Source organism: Ixodes scapularis, unplaced genomic scaffold, assembly GCF_016920785.2.
Source record: "Ixodes scapularis isolate PalLabHiFi unplaced genomic scaffold, ASM1692078v2 PGA_scaffold3__209_contigs__length_174095766, whole genome shotgun sequence".
Classification (NCBI taxonomy): domain Eukaryota; kingdom Metazoa; phylum Arthropoda; class Arachnida; order Ixodida; family Ixodidae; genus Ixodes; species Ixodes scapularis.
Genome location: NW_024609868.1, coordinates 113066062 through 113083604, shown reverse-complemented (window position 1 = coordinate 113083604; position 17543 = coordinate 113066062).

Below are 17543 nucleotides of genomic sequence, written 5' to 3'. Positions count from 1 at the left end.
TGCTGCATTAGCCTTCATCGTGAACTGGGGCCCATTCGTGTGCTTTACGCCGAAACACATTGGTGACGGATGTGTGGCTTGATGAGGTTTTGCAAAAGGTCTATTGTGTCATACGTATAGGAAGTGTCCTGCTATATAACAATGTATCCATACTATTAATCTAGGTGCTCAGCGGTGTGTTTGTTTTTGCACTCAACAAGTTGCAGTAATAATTATTTCTTACGAGTGTAATATTTATCTTCGGTAGCTGCGCCCGGTTTGTGCTCATTAATGTCCGTGTGCTTTGATGTTATCGTGTGCAGCTTTAAGTATCCTCTCTGCAATGCCTACAGAGGCCCTTCGGGGAACTAAATTAATAAACAACATTTTCACATCACTGGAGTTGGTTTTCAGATGCGCCCCATCTTCAGGAGAAGTGGAACGAGTTGAGCCCAATGAAACCAGTCTGCCAGTCTGGTATGTCCCATCATTTAATATCGAGGGGCCAGAGATGCGGGTGTCCTTAAAAGGTCCAGCACGTGCGGTGAACATAATTCTTTGTGTAGAGACTCTGAAGGCGTAAAGGTGAGCGGAAATATGTTTATCTGGTTAGTGTATCAAATATGTTTATTTCCACTTAATTACGTAATTATTGATTCTTAGAAAATCGTTTGATAGCGAGTTCTTTCTGCGACAGTCTCGTGTCAGTTGTTGAGTCGTAGTACCTGTGCTCCTTGTTGTCGGATGACGACGCGCCTGGCACGTCGGTGTTCAGCTTGGCCGAGTGGCAACTTTGACCGACAGATGCCGTCTTGTAATCATACGTCATGTGCTGCCACTGACATTTGATGCACTGAAGCTGCAGAGCAGGCTTCTAGTTCGCAAAATTTCCTGGTAGTTCTCCGCGTCAATGCAGCAAGCTCGGGCATGTAGTGCTTACGTGGCTGTGCCTTTTGCTGTAGTCTTGACTTGATGGCTGGCAACAGGCAACAGTGTTGGTTTGCTATCCAAGCCATTTCACTTCCATTTCGTAATGGCGATTTTTTCTGCATCCCGCGACCACTGCAACTTGTGTAAGTCTCGTGTGGCAGAGTGAAGTCAGGTGATGCTTGGTGCCCACTTTTGAGAGCAACCAACCATTCTATTTCTTCAAGTCACTCAGCGGCATTCTCCGTCAAAGTTGGAAGTTGTGTGCTTCATCGCGTGGACACAGATAACTGGTGTCAGCAAATTATTATGTATTGTCCTTAGACGACAACCAACACCAAATCAACTGTCGTTGCATTGCCGCTCACCTGCTTTGTCGTGCTCACCTCCCGTCGAAGTGATGGGGATCAGGAGCTTCGGGGTGATGTCAGCACCAGGTGCAAAGGCCGCCGAAGATAATCCTCAACGTCCCGTGGACGCTCCTCGAGACGGAGTCGAAGGTCGTTCGGGACAAACTCTTGGAGGCCAATTCATTGGTACGGGCACCTCCAGTAGGCATGGTCGGCCTCATTCAGAGGTAGAAGAGTGCTTTTCGGTCGACCATTCGGAGCACCTCCGTTTTCCTCGATGTACTTTGTTCAGCGAGAACGTACACTGGTTCTTTCCGATGTCGGGAATGCTTCGGCGTTGGGTTGTCTTGTTGAATTAGCATTGAATAGTAACGGGTAGCCGGTGGTGGACGTCGTGACTTTGTGGCATAAGTCGCCCTCGGTTCGTCAGATGCCGCTTTGCTCGAAGAAGTCTCCAGTTGAAATGCCTGTCGAACTTGTTCCGAAACAATGTCGGTAATCAAAATAAAAGCTGGGCAACTGATTGCAGAAAGTAGCTCCCTGATCTCCTCCCGGACAACAATGTGGATGATGTTGCGGATGACTGGGAGTCTGGCGTCGAAGTTGCAGATGGATGACTCGAGTGTCGAGACGCTGGGGAGTTGTTGATAGTAGCAGGCTCGGGCCTGCAGTGTACATTAATTGTTGGAAGCCTCGGTGATATTAACGCTTCGACTGTTGTCGTGGGGTTGCGGACAAGGCTGCCGAAGGTGCTCTTTCTCACATGAGGGGCATGGGATTCTTAGCTTCTCGTCTTCTGTAGCACCAGGGTTGGCGTGGGTGCTCGATGTGGCGCAAAACATCCTCCACAAAGGCAGCGGCGCTCTTGTTGGGGCCGTGTCCTGGACAGAATCACGAATTCGGTTCTCTGTCGTCAATGTTGTCTGATGAACGTGCACTTCAGCTTGATCTTGCAAACTTCCCATGACGTTGAGGAGAATTCGTGGTTCTCAAACCAGTGCCTGACAGTTTCTTGCACGAGAAGTATAGGTTCTGCATGAGCTGGTTGTCTGTCCACCCACTGTGCGGGCAACACAATCATAGTGTTCAATTCAGCCCTCGACGTCTTCATATACCATGCGTGAAAGGGCATCGGAGTGTGAGGTGCGACGGGCATACAAACAATGGTGGGAGTGGACGCGGTTCGCTGCTACAGGTTTGTCATTGTTGGCTCAGTTAGCTTCGGTTTTTCTTGCAAAAGACCGAATTCCGGTGGTTCCTGCTGGTAACAGCGACCGACTCGGATTTCAGGTTCTTCGTGGTGTATTTTCGAGGTTCGTCCTTGTGGTACTTGCTCGTCTTGCGGTCTTTCTGCTGGGCTCGGGACAGGACTTAGCTCACGGCTCGCCGGGGGTTTAAGACGCGGGATAGTCTGCCACCCGTGTCCCGTTATCGGGCAACTCGGCCGAGGAGCCGCCAAGGTGCAGACAGAGTGAAAAGCTATGGGTAAAGTACCCAGCACCTCCGCCAGAACATGCAATGACAGCTGAGCATGGCCTGGAACTTTCCAGAATAGTAAATATTGATAGAAGATAGGACTGGAGGAAGAAGTTGCATTGCTTTATTGGCATTCTGTCCGAATAAATTCTTTCCCTCAGGGTTTGACGACTGCCGTGGGCGAACTGAACAGAAATGGATGTGGGACCACTTTTCTGGTAATGAGCCGCTGCAGACTGTCGTCGCAAAGCTGCGTGAACGGGTGCACTGGGTAGGTAACACGCGCAATGAAATGTCCATACGGCTTGAAATTCGCGTAACCAGTGTTGATGAAACTTTTGTGTCGACGAAGCGGCGACAGACCAGTGGAATCAATACCAACTACAACACCTGTGCTCTTTGAAGGTGTACGTCTACGCCGGAACAATTTGGGAAGCAGCACAGCATCACCTGAAGCATGGCACAGTAACTACCAGCGCTTGAAGGCAGCTCTTCGGTGCGCCGCACACTTGTGCTCCGTGAAAGTGCGCGTCTGCGCCGGAACAATTTGGGAAGCAGCACAGCATCATTTAGCACGGCACGGGAACTACCAGCTTCAAGCCAGCTCTCCGGTGCGCCGCAGTACCAAAGTGAGCCTTCGGTCATTTGAACGAAGCTGCACCACGGCTGCACACTGCCAATCACGACTCACGCAATTTCCGTCGCTAAACTGTGTATCCGAATATATTGCACGCGCTTCACTGCTGACTTCGAAGATTCCCATGATCAACAGAGCACAGAAACGTCGCCTTAAATTTTATCCTAGTGGTATCCGAATCAATCCGAGGTCCGAGCAACGTAGGGCAGATTCTCTCTTCCGTGGCAATATCCCCGTCGGTCACCAGCGAAATGCACACCGTTCTTCGGTATTTTCACGTTATACCTACGTCAGACACCACGCTGAACTCTGCAGCCACTTTCGACCAGCGTCATATGACGGCTTCCGCGTCTGAAATCAACTCGCCGAGACGAACGACAACCAACAAAGCATCCGACAAGCTCCGGCCCAGCTGGGGCCTGCCGCTGCATGGGCGCTGCCATCTTTCCTGTGACGTCACGTATTTGGTTTGGTCATGTGACGAGTGGTCAAATTTGCGTGCAATGGCAGCCGCCTTATGGGGGTCACTTTCGAGTGCAGTCCGGAACCCCGGTTTATCGCTCTAAGCCACTCTACCTCGTTGGGTTTCGCCGACATCGACGCCCGCGATGCTCTGCTGTTTTCTTGTGTCCCCTTTTTGTTTTAGGCACAAGTTCGTCCAATTAAACGTTTAGTTTCTTCAGTTGTCATCGCCTCATCAATTGTCATTCGTTACAATATTTGACTCGTACCTGGCACTTCGGCTAATATTCATTTATTTATTATTTTATTTGTGAATATCGTTCACAACAGGGCTGTGGCAGGTATGGTGCATAACGTCACGTGCAATATACAAGTTAACATAAAATATACAATAGAAAAAAAAAAGAAAACAGAACAATACCCCCTTTACGCCAACAAGCAGCGTATAAAATCGAAAAGGAAAAACTCCACTTGAGACACTTTACACTGCAATAGAACGAAAGGAAAATAAATTCAAACAGTCAGCACTATCACTTTCTGTGACCAGAACAAGAAAAAAAAATTTAACTGGCTGTTCTACATAAAATTTGAAACAGCATTTGCATATTCCCGTGTACAGTTTATTGATACAATAGTTTGCGGATGATTATTCCAGTAGCGTACACTTTTTCGGAAAAAGGGTTGCCTATTTGCCTCGATATAAAATTTTGGGATTTTAAACTGATGCTTGTAATAATGTTTTGATTATTTTAAGCTGCGAAGGTTTAGCCTATAGTGAAAACAGACATGTGAAACCAGAGGAACTCCAGACAGGCAATATCTCTGGTTAGTTCGGGTCAAAGAAACATACTGGGACAGTAACTATAAAGCCTTCCCTAGTGAAAAATATCAACAATGTGAGAAATTGTTTGGTCCAATAAACGCATGTAGTCAAATAAGATCATGTAAGCACATAGAAGAAGATATAAGAAACATATAAGACGTTTCTCATAACTTATATAATCTTATATTATGATTATTATTATATGTTCTCAAGAAGGTTTTTATATACCCTTAGGCGATTTTATCTGAGTATATGTGTTTATTGGACCAAATATTTCGTATACATAAAAGATTTTTCACTAGGGTTAGAGCAAAACATTATTAAGGCACTTGGATTGTCAATTTAGAACCTAGTTAGGCTTTTTTCTGGCATGATGGCTGGGAATCTTCTTTCACGTGACTTCAAGACTACGTCCTGGGTTTAATTTCTTTTAATGTGGACGTTTATTCAAACGACGCAAGTTTGCAGATTTCGTCGTGGGACAGTTGTATTATCAATAGCAATGATATATTGTTATAAAGTCCAACTGAAAAATATAATTCGATACAGTTCATTTTTTTTTTTACAAATGCAGGGTGTGTTTGTGTTGCTGATGTTATTTATTTTGATTATATTTTTACTTTTAAAAAATTAAGAACACGGCAACTCTAAACTCCAGATTTTCGAAAATTCGTTATCTAGAGAACTTAAACCTCGAAAAACACGACATTTTCGGTAGAAACTAGACTCTGAAAAACACCTTCCGAATTTCGAAATGCGGAATTCTACATATAGCGTACTATAGACGTATTCATCTTACCTTTCCCCGTAATTGACAAAAAAAAAAACATAAGGGTGTTTTACGAACGTCCGGGATAATTAAATTGTTAATCATTTTTGAGTAATTAGCTGTTTTTAAATATTGTGTCTAAGTGCTTGGTTTCATTTAGAAACTTGCTGAGCATCATCGAAAAACACTAAATCAATAAATTGCAGACGGTGAGAAAGCCCGCGCGGCATTTTACGGCTTTCTGAAGAACCGCACCATTTCGAAGGGTTTTTAAGTTTCGGTTTGCAATCGGAGCGCTTCTCGGCCCCGACGACACTGCTCCCCGTGGAGAAATGGTGCAACCAGCCTCTGCTGCGTTGCGCGAGGACAGCGGAGTAGAGGCTGGTTGCACTATTTCCCCGCGGGGCGCGGTGCTGTCGGTGCCGAGAAGCGCTCCGATTGGAATCCGAAACTTTAAAAGCCGTCGAAGTTGTGCGGTTTTCCAGAAACCGCAAAATGCTGCGCGTACCTTCTTTTGTTATGAAAATTATTGATTTAGTGTTTTTAAATAATGCTGTGCAATTTTCTAATTGAAATGATGCCCTTAAACACAGTAATAAAAAGGTAATTATGCAAAAATAATTTACAATCTAATTACCCCGGACTTTAATCATTTTCCTAAGTAGGCCCCTGGCCCAGAACCAAAACGACACAAACATTTGTTTTTGTAGTGACGCCCAGTTTTCGCAATATTGAATTTGTCCACATTTCCTGAAACACCCTGTATAAGTCGGAGGTATTTGCTTTGTAATCTTGATTCCCGGCTTTTCGAACATTTTTGCATTACCCTTGTGATTACTATTTAATAATATAGACAAACTGATTACAAAAATAGCTGCAAAAAGCACTCGATTGAAAGCAATTCGATTACTTGTAATGAGTACTGTACAAGTCTGCGTATAATTACACGGATGTTATAAATATATGAGGCTTTATCTGACATGAATATAAGCGACATAAGACCCTCCGCAATAACCCTTAGAAGGCACGATCTCAAAAAATTAGAGGAAGGCCGAACTTTATGTGGGCTGTTATGGTATAACTCACCTTTGTATCTTCGCCATTGGCCAGATTCACGGATTTAGATGTTTTTTACATAACATCATATGTGACAAATCTAAGAAAAAAACAAGACAGTGTTTATAGCTGTTTGGTGTCGCCGTTTATTTTTGAAGCTTCCGCAGTTGCGTGTTGCACGAAGTTGACGTTGTCCGTCGCGTTGGCCTTCGTTTCAGCAACAATGGCCCGCGCTGTCCAGGGGGAGGCCCCGTAGCGCCGGGTATTCGTCGTTCCGCAGCCGCTCTTGGAATTCAGGTCGGTCGACAGGGAGCAACAGCAAAGGAGGTGTCGGAAATAACCGCGAAACCTGGAAAATGCAAAGTTCAGAATTGAGAAATCTTTTAGTAACATGTAGTCCATTCTCATCTGCATAATACCTTCCCAGAGACAGAGCATATGGCAAACAATTACGCCAATCCGAAAAAAAAAAAAGTTCGTACATAAATGCGTCTAAAAAGAAAGAATAAAAGATTGGAGAACGCATTGTTTTAAAGGCACTTTAAATTGTAGACTGTGGACATAGCAATTTTCTTAACAACATGCCATTTCTCTTGCTTATATTTAAGAGTTGAATAGGCGAATCCCTTTCATTTTCTATACCTAGGCACAGAGGGTCGAACCAGAATTTTTATCGTTTCGGTTCCGGTTCAGGCTCACGGCCTTCGGTTCAGCTCCGGTTCAGTTCCAGTGAACAAAAAATAACGGTTTGCAATTCAAACCGGTTCGAACCGGTTCGAACCGGTTCGAATCGCAAAACTGAGAATATAGTTTCCGCGTTTCATTGACGATAGGCATTAGTTCAACAGTAAACAAGTAACTACATAGCTTTTTATCATTTGTAGAATTCACTTGTATTTTCAGGTGCCAAAATAAATTTCGTTCTTTAATTTCGATGAAACGGTAAAAAAAAAAACAAAAAAAAAAACCGCTAGATTAACGCATGTGGCTCAATCTGTTGTTTTTCTGTTGTTTTTTCTTATTCGCATATAGTTTACCTGAGCCGAATGTTTATCAGTCCTTTAGGTCGCCTAGAATACCCGTGACTGGTGCAACTTTGCGTCGGAGTATTAAAAGTCAAATCTTCTTGTCGTCTTGAACTAAAGAATTAATTACAGTGCATGAAATAATGAAATGATCACATCCTCGTCATACATGTACTGAAATCTAGTTTGCAAATGCGTATGACAATATATATGGTGACGACGCAACTGAGCTAAAAGCAATAATATTTTCAACCTACCTTTTATAGTCTACCTTTCAGAGAAGCACTGACCGGCAATCAAAACGCTTGCTTTCATGACCAATATTGTTTACACTCAGCAGCGTAATGCAGGCGTACTCAAATCAAAACCGGCCTAAAATACCGCGTTCCGAAGTTAGCATTTTCGACATTACTGTGAGTTTGAGGTTTGTTCTTGACGAGATGCCTCTCAGTTCAATTTGCAAATAAGCATCACGCTTGCTCATTTTTATTTTCTAAATAGAACAACGTAGTATTTCATACTCTACTTGAGCTTGCAGCTACTTATTGGTCACTTTCTGACGGTCTCCGTGCGCAATAGTCATAGTTCCGCGACGCGCCACTGTGTACATTGTTTTCGTCAAGCCCACAGACACACAAAATTGTTGTTCATCACATAAACGAGGCAATAGACTTTTAAATGTTTGAGAAGTTGAATATGCATCCGGAACACATATGTTATTTTAAAACAGCTTCCTCATATTCCTTTCGAGGATGACACGCCGGAAAAGATTTGCAGAGCATATTTCATATAACTTGGGGGGTGCATTTACTTATGATGTATATCTCGAGGGTAATCGGCCCTTCATTTATGTTGCGAAGTCTTGAGGCAGTAATAAAATATTTCTACAGCGAAGCTGTATACATCTACCAGCCAAGAAAATTTGCGTGTCGTCGTTGTAAGCCAAAAGTCCATGCAAACAATTGAAACAAAATAGCATATCTCCTTTGAAGTCAGGCATACAGCCATACTAGCTCAGTATTCGCTTCAATAAAGACAACCCCAAACAAGCATCAACAAAACAAGCATCAAGAGCAGATGATGGGTGATAAGGCGCATGCGAACGATAGGAACACCCTCCCACGCGTTTCGGTAAAGATTCGGTTTGCAGCTACTTCGAAAGGGGTTGACGTCATTCGAAGCCCTCGTGTGAAGTGAGGTCACGTGACACTCTCACGGCCTCCGATTGGCTCCGATGGCTCGTAACATCCGCTGCGGTTAAAACATAAGATGAAACGGAGTATAGCAACTGATTCCATTGTTGCTGCAGCACCGCGATGAACATAGCAATTGATTTCATTGTTGCTGCAGCACCGCGATGAATAGGCCACGCATAATTAAATTACAAATAGCGCTAGGACGAGGACAGACGAAGAAGTGGACAGGGCAGGCGCTATCCTGTCCACTTCTTCGTCTGTCCTCGTCCTAGCGCTATTTGTAATTTAATTATGTGTAACCAACTAGCCCGCCAGAACGTTTTAATTCAGGCCACGCATAGTTAGGACTCCCGAGGAGCAGCGTAAATACTAGGAGCGGCAAAGGGAAAAGAAACGGCAATACGACCAGCGGCGGCGTGATGCGACCGGCGGCGGCATTTCGTATAGTGCAGTAGGCAATCGTTGCAGGTGATACCGCAGCTTCGCTGAACAACCACCTTCACAGCGTGGATTGGAGCACCTATTTTTTTATTGTCATCACTAAATTTGATTGCATGAAGTTATCATAACCGCTTGAAACCGACACAGGAGGAAGATACTCGAAAATACGCCAACTGTTAAAGTTGCAGAAACGTGTTTTTTTTTTTTTTGTTCGCTGTTTGGCAGTATGAAAAACCGGGTCGCAGGGTATGCCAAAAACGAATGTGTGCACATATTATAGCTCTGAGGTCAAATACATGAAATGTGCAGAAAGAGAGATAATCAATGGTATTCTTCTAAATAATCCCTTACATGATGCCTTACAGAAAAACGAAATATATTAAGATGCATGTTTCAAACGTGTGCAAGTTTAACGTAACTCCGTCTGGTTGGGTCAAAAATGTGAGATACAGACCTCCAACAAATTACTAAACAGTTAGAAGCCCGACGTTTCAATAGTTCGGGAGAGAATACCTCAATGTCCTGATTAGGGTGATGCCATCGTTGGAAGTACCCGATGCCGACAGCACGCGCTCACAGGGAAAATACAACGAAATTGCCGGAAACAAAATGTCGCTGTAGCCCAGTCAGCGCCACGAGCGCGCGAGGGACACGCGCTTGAGAACACAAAATAAAAATAAAGTTTTCGAAACCAAATGGCCAGATGTCATCACCCCGAGCAAAGCGCACATGAAGGCACCCTAGGTTGGGCTAAATAGGTTGACGTGCACTTAACCTTCCGCGTACGTCAGCGGACTAGGACACTTGAGAAGAAAAATTGAGTGAAGCAAACGACACACCGTACATGGAAAAGAAGCTGCAACTCTTCGCATGCAAGTAGTCGCTCCTGATGAAAGTACTTTTAGCCTTTGCACTCTGGTGAAGAAGGAAGGCCAGCGAAGCTGTACTAAGGTGGAAATGACGGCCGCAAGTCGGCAAGCAAGAGTGGAAAGGCTGAAACGGTTGCCGCCATCTATGAGCGTCGGCGGCAACCAGACAACAGGCTTGCCGGTTGTCTGGTTGCCGCCGTCGCTCATAGATGGCGGTATATCCAGAGTTTCGTGTCATTTGTTTGCTGACGAACACGATTCTGCGGTAAGTAGCCCTTAACAGCTCCGCTGTAAAAACCGAATCGGTTTTGAAATGTCGGGCTCCTAACAGTTTAGGACTTGGTTTCTCGAATGGAGATGCGTGCACTTATAATTACACATAAATAGCGCGAAGAATAGAAAATATATTTTTAATTTATATCACATTTGGACATCGGCCTGCACGAGCTTGAAGCTTTGCAGAACACTGTCTCGGGAGGCTAATGTTATATGGGTTTACGTACACTTCTTTTGGGGCCTCATTTTACAGGGCTGTGCCTCATCAGACATGCGCGCTCTAACATTTCGTTAGGCTGCCACATATCACCGCGAGACTGCTATATATATTGCACAACTTTACAATTTAAAGTTTTCGAAATGTTGAGAACATCGTATTTCACCAGAAAACCGATCTGTTTAACATGGTTTACACGTGAAGTCATCGCACTATATGCTGATGGACATTGAGATTTCTTTTTGCTGGAGAATGAAATTCCGTGGTGCAGAATGCACGCTGCAGGAGGTTCGCGCTCAGTGCAACTGATGTATTCAGAAACAAAAATGATTTTTTCTTGGTGCAGCGTCGTGAGGAACGGCGCGAGCGTCTTGCATCACGAAAACGCTCTTTCTGTAAGGAGTGATTTTGCAAACGAAGTAGTTTTGCGGGATCACGCTGTCTGGTCTGTGCCGAAGATGCGAAGTAGAGGAACCTTCGCAAAACAGTATGTTCTTAAAGCACCCCCCCTCCCCATTTTTTTCTTATTACGATGCTCTTCCGAAGAATACTTTTTACTTCTGAGGTTCTCCCTCCTCCGTCTGGGGGTGGCGATTCGACAATTTTATTTATGACATTTCTTAACAGTAATCCTCTATTTTTTTAAATTTTTAACTCAAAAACTGTGAAATTCAAACAGAACTGCGAGAATTTGAGCTGCTGCCAACGTTCGGCTGTCCCACTGGGACCACTATAATATTTCTTTTCAGGTATCACTGCCATACACACCTGTAGTTCTATTTATCTTCAGATTAAAAAAGCCATATTTGTTCCTTTCAATGCTTCTATTCTCGAGGATAACTTTCTGAGACAGTTCAGCAACAACGCAAACATGTTTGGGTACCTCAAGGATGTGTGCAGGTAAAATGGGTCGTGCTACAATTTTTTTTCTAGCAGTAAATACCGCTAAGAGCTAATCCTTGACGTTGTTAACATGGAAAAACACCCATTAGCTTTCATATCCGTTTATGGCAGACGCCGGAAAAAATAAAGAAAAGAAACAGCTTTTCCCTCCTCAACTCGCTATTAGAACAAGAGGCGATTTGATCTGACGTTAATTGTATAGCGCCAGTGTTCATCATAATCATGCACTGGGGTTGGCAAATATTAAAGCATGGGTTCAGCTTTAGACATTGTTGGAGTTCGGCTATTCTCATTTTTGATTGAACACGAGCCAGCACGAATGGTTGGCGATGCTGATTGTCATTAACTCGAGCACTCGCCTCGTGCTCATGACAGCCGAGTACGTCACGGTGTCTCGTGACTCGCAGGGAGAAGTCGTGATGGCATGTGACGCCACGGTTTTGGCAACGCTAATACATCTAGTGACGTTCTAAATTTAATTCGACTTGACGCAGTAAGCCACGCGACTACGTCATGAGGCCACGTGGCGTGACGGTTATTGACAGTATGTCTTGATACATGACGTCATTTGACCACAGGACACGTGATTAATCGTAGGGCCAATACAAAAGCGCCACGAAAACCAACAATTTCGAACACATTGCAATAGATTGCTATACTAACCATGCATCAAGGAGAATGTAGGGATTGGTGTTCCACGCGCCACACGTGCTGGTCTCAGCAGTAGCCACTTTTCTAAAGAAAATATTTAAAACAAATGTCATCTTTCACGCGCGTTTGTCAACGCTCTATTTTGGTTATTTACTTCGAATCTTTTATACGGGGAAGGCGTGCGCGTGTGGCGCGTGGCACACCAATCCCTGCATTCTCCGCGATGCTTGGGTAATTTAGCAATAGGTCTATTCGGTATATGACAATTTGACCGCTATTTAGAAATACAGCTGCCACTTTTTACTTCTCAAACACTAATGTTGTAATAATTAAAAAAAAAAAAAAATTCCCGTGAACCATTTTGAACTGGTTACCGTTTTTTTTTTTTTTTCAGTTCGATTCCGGTTCAGTTTCACGATGGTGGCGAAGATTTCGGTTTGGTTCAGCTCCGGTTTGGCTAAAAATAACGGTTCGGTTCAGGTTTTCGGCTCGGTTCGGTTCCGGTTCGACATTCTTCCTAGGCTTACGAGTAACTCTATAGTGTGTCTCAAAATGTTCCTCTAAACCTAAAAAAAAAGACACACACACAACCGGAGTGTTCTGCGCGATTTAATCGATTGAATGTGCTCAGCAAGTATCTTAGAAAAGTGCACAGATTTTTAGTGGGCCTAATTATTTATTTCATGAATAATAATTAGCTAAATTTTAAAATATTCGTTTAAGGGCCGGGGTGGGGAATTCGAAAGTTGTAGAGCGTATTAAAACGACCCATATAATGTGTTTACTACAGGATGCGCTGTGTGAGCGTCTTTTTATTAGCCTAAAAAAGTCCACAAATAAAAAAAGAAACTAAAAAAAAAACATAAAAAAAAAACGTGACAGCATTTCCGCTCGTCGCGCGGCTCTCTAACATGTTCTGAAGGAACGACGTCCATGCTCTCACTCGCGCTGTCAGAGACAGGGCTTCGTGTTGGTTCCGAAGACAAAGACAAGTGCGAGCACCTATTACCGAGACACAAAGGAGGCAAAGGAAGAAGCCTCAGCACTGGTGCAGATTGAATATGTAGATTACTGTAATGGAGAATTTCCTTGATGGTTAGGAGTGGATTTAGAGCGTTTTTTTGGGGGGCATCTACTTGGGTGTGGAAGTGTGTGCTCGCACCTACCCCCCTAATACAGGAGCATGGAACACTTCTGATTTGTTTAAATTCCACCAAGGGAATTCCACATGCGACTGCACGAGGGTTGACATACCAATTACTTATGACAGCGCAGGTTTTCTTAGGGATAGGAGAAATAAGAAGTGTAAGGTCGATTTCTGATCGCGACTTAGGATTTTAATACATGGCAAATAAAGTCAACGTAAGGAGCCACTATGAGTGTTTCTCCAAAGCACCGCGCTCTGCTTTCGTAACGAATGGAAATCCGTTGCTTTTTATTGTACGAGCAAATTGTATTTACTGTATAACATTAGCTTGATCGGGTTAGCTGAGGATTTAAAGAATCTTTTAATTGTTCTCGGTCTCAAGTCTGAGTCACTGAAGTGCTTCAAACATTTTCTGAATATATATCACTTATTTTTATTTGAACACAAAAGGTAAGGCTCCCCGGGAAAAAAAATGGTGTCCCAGACAGCTTGTGAGCGCCTCAGGTACGCCATACGTGACGCTGAAAAGAAACTGTCTGCATAGAAATCATCCGGGTTCAACGATTTTGATGTCGGATTTAGTTTCAGCGGCTGGCGACGCCGCTGAAAGTAAAAAGTTAATCTATTCAAAGGAATAAAAATCTGTTTACAGAGATATATGAAGTGGTGCCTAGCATTCGACTTCAGCTAAACATGTCGGAGATCATTGCATTTGAACCTTTTAAATTTATTTCGCAAATTTTACGCAAAACAGATGTCACACTTCACTCTACGTGTCTGTCACTTATCTCGTATCCTGAACACGTTGTAAGTAAATGGCCGCATAATGAACAGTTTCCTTCCTAAGGTCAGGCTTCTGAAAGTTTGTTAAGGATTACTTTAGCAGAACTGATATTTGAAAACACCTCTTACTCGGCCTAGGATGAACATTCTGACGCCTCTCGAATTCTTAATTTTATTTAAAAGAAGTGGAGACATTATTGATTTCCTTTCTAGATTTTATGCTTCAAAACAGAAAAGGGTTTTAGTCGGCAATGTTAAAAGGCGTTGGTGCCTTCAAATATTATACAGTGAGCACTAAACTTGCGAGTTTGTCTTCTCTCAACGGATTCAGTACATTGTTACTCAGGTTGCTGACTTAATTGTTTCCTATGCAGACATGAATTAGTCTCTTTATTTGTTTATTTCTAAGGAAACTATCGCCAGCGGGTACGGCTGTAGGCATTGGTATTCTTCCTCCTGCATCAGTTCAGTCGTTTGGCCGCCGAACCTGGCCGAACGTCGAACATGATTATATGAAGCTGTTCGTAAAAATTTCCCAAATTTAGACTCGAAATCACTTCGTAGTTCTTAAAGTGGCCGCAACACAAAATACACGTCTTCATCACAAAGTTCAGCGAAAACTACATAACGCGCCGTCACAACCGTGGGCGCTCCTAAACAGAAACTAACCAAGTTGAAGTCACTTTTTGGCGGCGACTGCGTCAGCGCCCTCTATCCGTCGGTCAGGCGCTCTCTTTCACGCCATTATTGTGGCTCCGAACACAGATGTCAGACTGCGGAATGCATGGTCCGGGCATCGATTCCCGTTGACCCCCTTAGTGAATCTCGCTTATTGCGATATATTTTGCCTAGTTATGTTTATGCATGAGTTATTTTGACAAGTATGTCCTCTATATTCATAGGAAGCTTCTGCATTGCCTACTTTGGGCTATGCATAGCTGATGTTGACTTGTGTGTTACAATGTTTCGTCACTCTTGAGCGTTACACTTTTCGAATATTATCCAGCCCATAAACACATTTCGTGTTAAATTCAACACATTAACACAGCCATTTGCCGTGATCCTACACCCTTATACGCTACCAAATATGCAACCCTTAGCACACACTAATCTATCTACACCATTATCAGGAAAAACGTCACGGTGAGGAATGAATCAATCATAAAATGGTTGCAGTGAAACGTTTAGAGACTTATGTTTCCAGTAAAAAGGAAACAGAAAAACTTCACATCATTTATTTACTCCCACACAGTTTTCTCTTGTGTGCTCTACTGTTTATAGAAGTGCTGATATCAGAACTTTCAAGAACCGGGTGTGAAAAAAACGCAAGCACTTTTATTTGGTCTTCTTGAAACGCAGTCACCTAAAAACTCTTTCCAAATGAACGGTAAATTACCTTCTGATGACCGCTTTACTACTGTCTAGAGTAATTTAGCAATTTTTTTTCCCCGGAGAACCGCCATATACATTTTTACACCATAAATATCGCCACTTCCAGTGGATTGCCAAGGGCCAGTGCAATTCTGGACTGAATTTTTTATCTGCCTTTATTGACAAAACGGGTAATCTTGAGCCTCCACAGAAATCCAACTTCTGCTCGTACTTCTTCCCCAATAACGACGTGCTACTCCCCGTCGCGACTGAAGCAGATTTCGCCCGCTCCATCGTATCTTCAAGAGGTTGAGGGTATAACATGGATATTTTTAGCACGGAAAATATAATACGAATTTGCTACTCCACCCTCGGCTTGGTGAATACTGGCCAAAAGGGCACGGTGGCGGAGATGGAGTGTTAGCGTTCGTCACGCAGTGGTAATGTTGAGTATGCAACCCACGGGAGTTTGCGCTTTACGTGGTACCAAAATTAGGTGCATGCACTTAACTTGACAACTAAACACATCCTCCTCTCCTTAACCCTTCTCGGATGTACGACCTTTTAAGAGTCAATATCACTTGTTCTTTGTTACTCCTGAACTTCGCGCATATTACCTCGAACCAACCACGTCCCTTAATATCTGTTTGATGTCAATGACGTCGCGGGGGCTCACGCATCTCTGTAATTATTAAGTTAGCTCCAGCATTGCTCAACCCTTCCCTTTATATTCAACGGATAGCTCGCCACTTTCTAAAACTGAAACACAACGTTATGGGATAAAATAAAGTTATTTTTGCCGCAGAAGTCGTAATATGCCGTTCTTCTTCGCAATAGATAAATTTAAAAAGGATTGCGTAATTTGGTCGACAAGGTAGCTATCTGATTCCACAAGTCAAACTGCGTTCCGAAAGAAAAAAGCAAGAGCAAAAACAAATAGCCCCATACAATCGCGTATACCCCTGTCAGACAAGTACGTAAAAGGCCTTCGGAACAAACCAATTGAAAGAATCGGCGATCCAACTCACGATCTCGCGCCTATAGGCGTGCACTGGTACACCGAATATTGTATAATGGCGCTAAAAAAAAACAACAAAAAAACAACAACGGACGACTAGAAGAGACAAACACCACAGAGTGCTATTTAAGACTGGTTTAATCTTGGGAAAACAACCTACGGCGGAACCGACAATCGCCAGTCATTACATTTTTGCTTTCACACTGTGTACCCTAGCAAAAATAACGGTTTGAAATCAGTCCGGAAAGTGAAATCCGGACTAAGATCAAACCGGAGTCACACCGGAGAGGCGGCTTCCGGTTCGCACAAACCATGAATTTTCAAATCCGGTTCAAAGTCAAATTGGAGGAATTCCGGAGAGGCGAATTCCGGTTCGCTCATACCGTGATTTTCCTAATCCGGTTCAAAGTCCAATTGGAGGAATTCCGGACAGGCAAATTCCGGTTCGCTCTAACCGTGAATTTCCTAATCCGGTTCAAAGTCAAATTGGAGGAATTCCGGACAGACAGATTCCAGTTCGCAGAAACCGTGATTTTCCCAATCCGCTTCAAAGTGAAATTGGAGGAATTGCAGACAGTCAAATTCCGGTTCACACAAACCGTGATTTTCCTAATTGGTTCGAACAAACCGTGATTTTTGGAGTCCGGTTCAAAGTACAATTGAAGGAATTCCAGACACACAATATCCGGTTCGAACAAACCATTCCTTGTCAAATTCGGTTAAAAAACAAATTGGACAAAGTCTAGACTGAAAATATCCGCTTTGCACAAACCATACTTTGCCATATCTTTTTCCAAAGAAAATCGGATCAGCCGCCTGATGCCGAAGACTTTCAAGCGTATGGTTGAAATATCGAGTTGCAAACAATCCATCCCGGTACCGTACGTACGGGCTGCTGCGTCGATCAAAGCTCAGACCGCAGAAGACAGTCAGCTGATATGCGGCGCCAAAAAGGCGATATCACGGCGATTTTTGTGCAAGTCATCGCCATCTGGTTCCGTCTAGCATTTTTATGCACTCTGCAATACTTGTTCATTATTAAGCTTAAACTACGTTTTGTTATTTTTTAATTATTTTTAAATAATTGCTTGATAACTGTCAAATAACCTTTTTTATATAATTTTCTCCACATAAAAACAAACAAAAACAAGAACTAATTCGATGCCA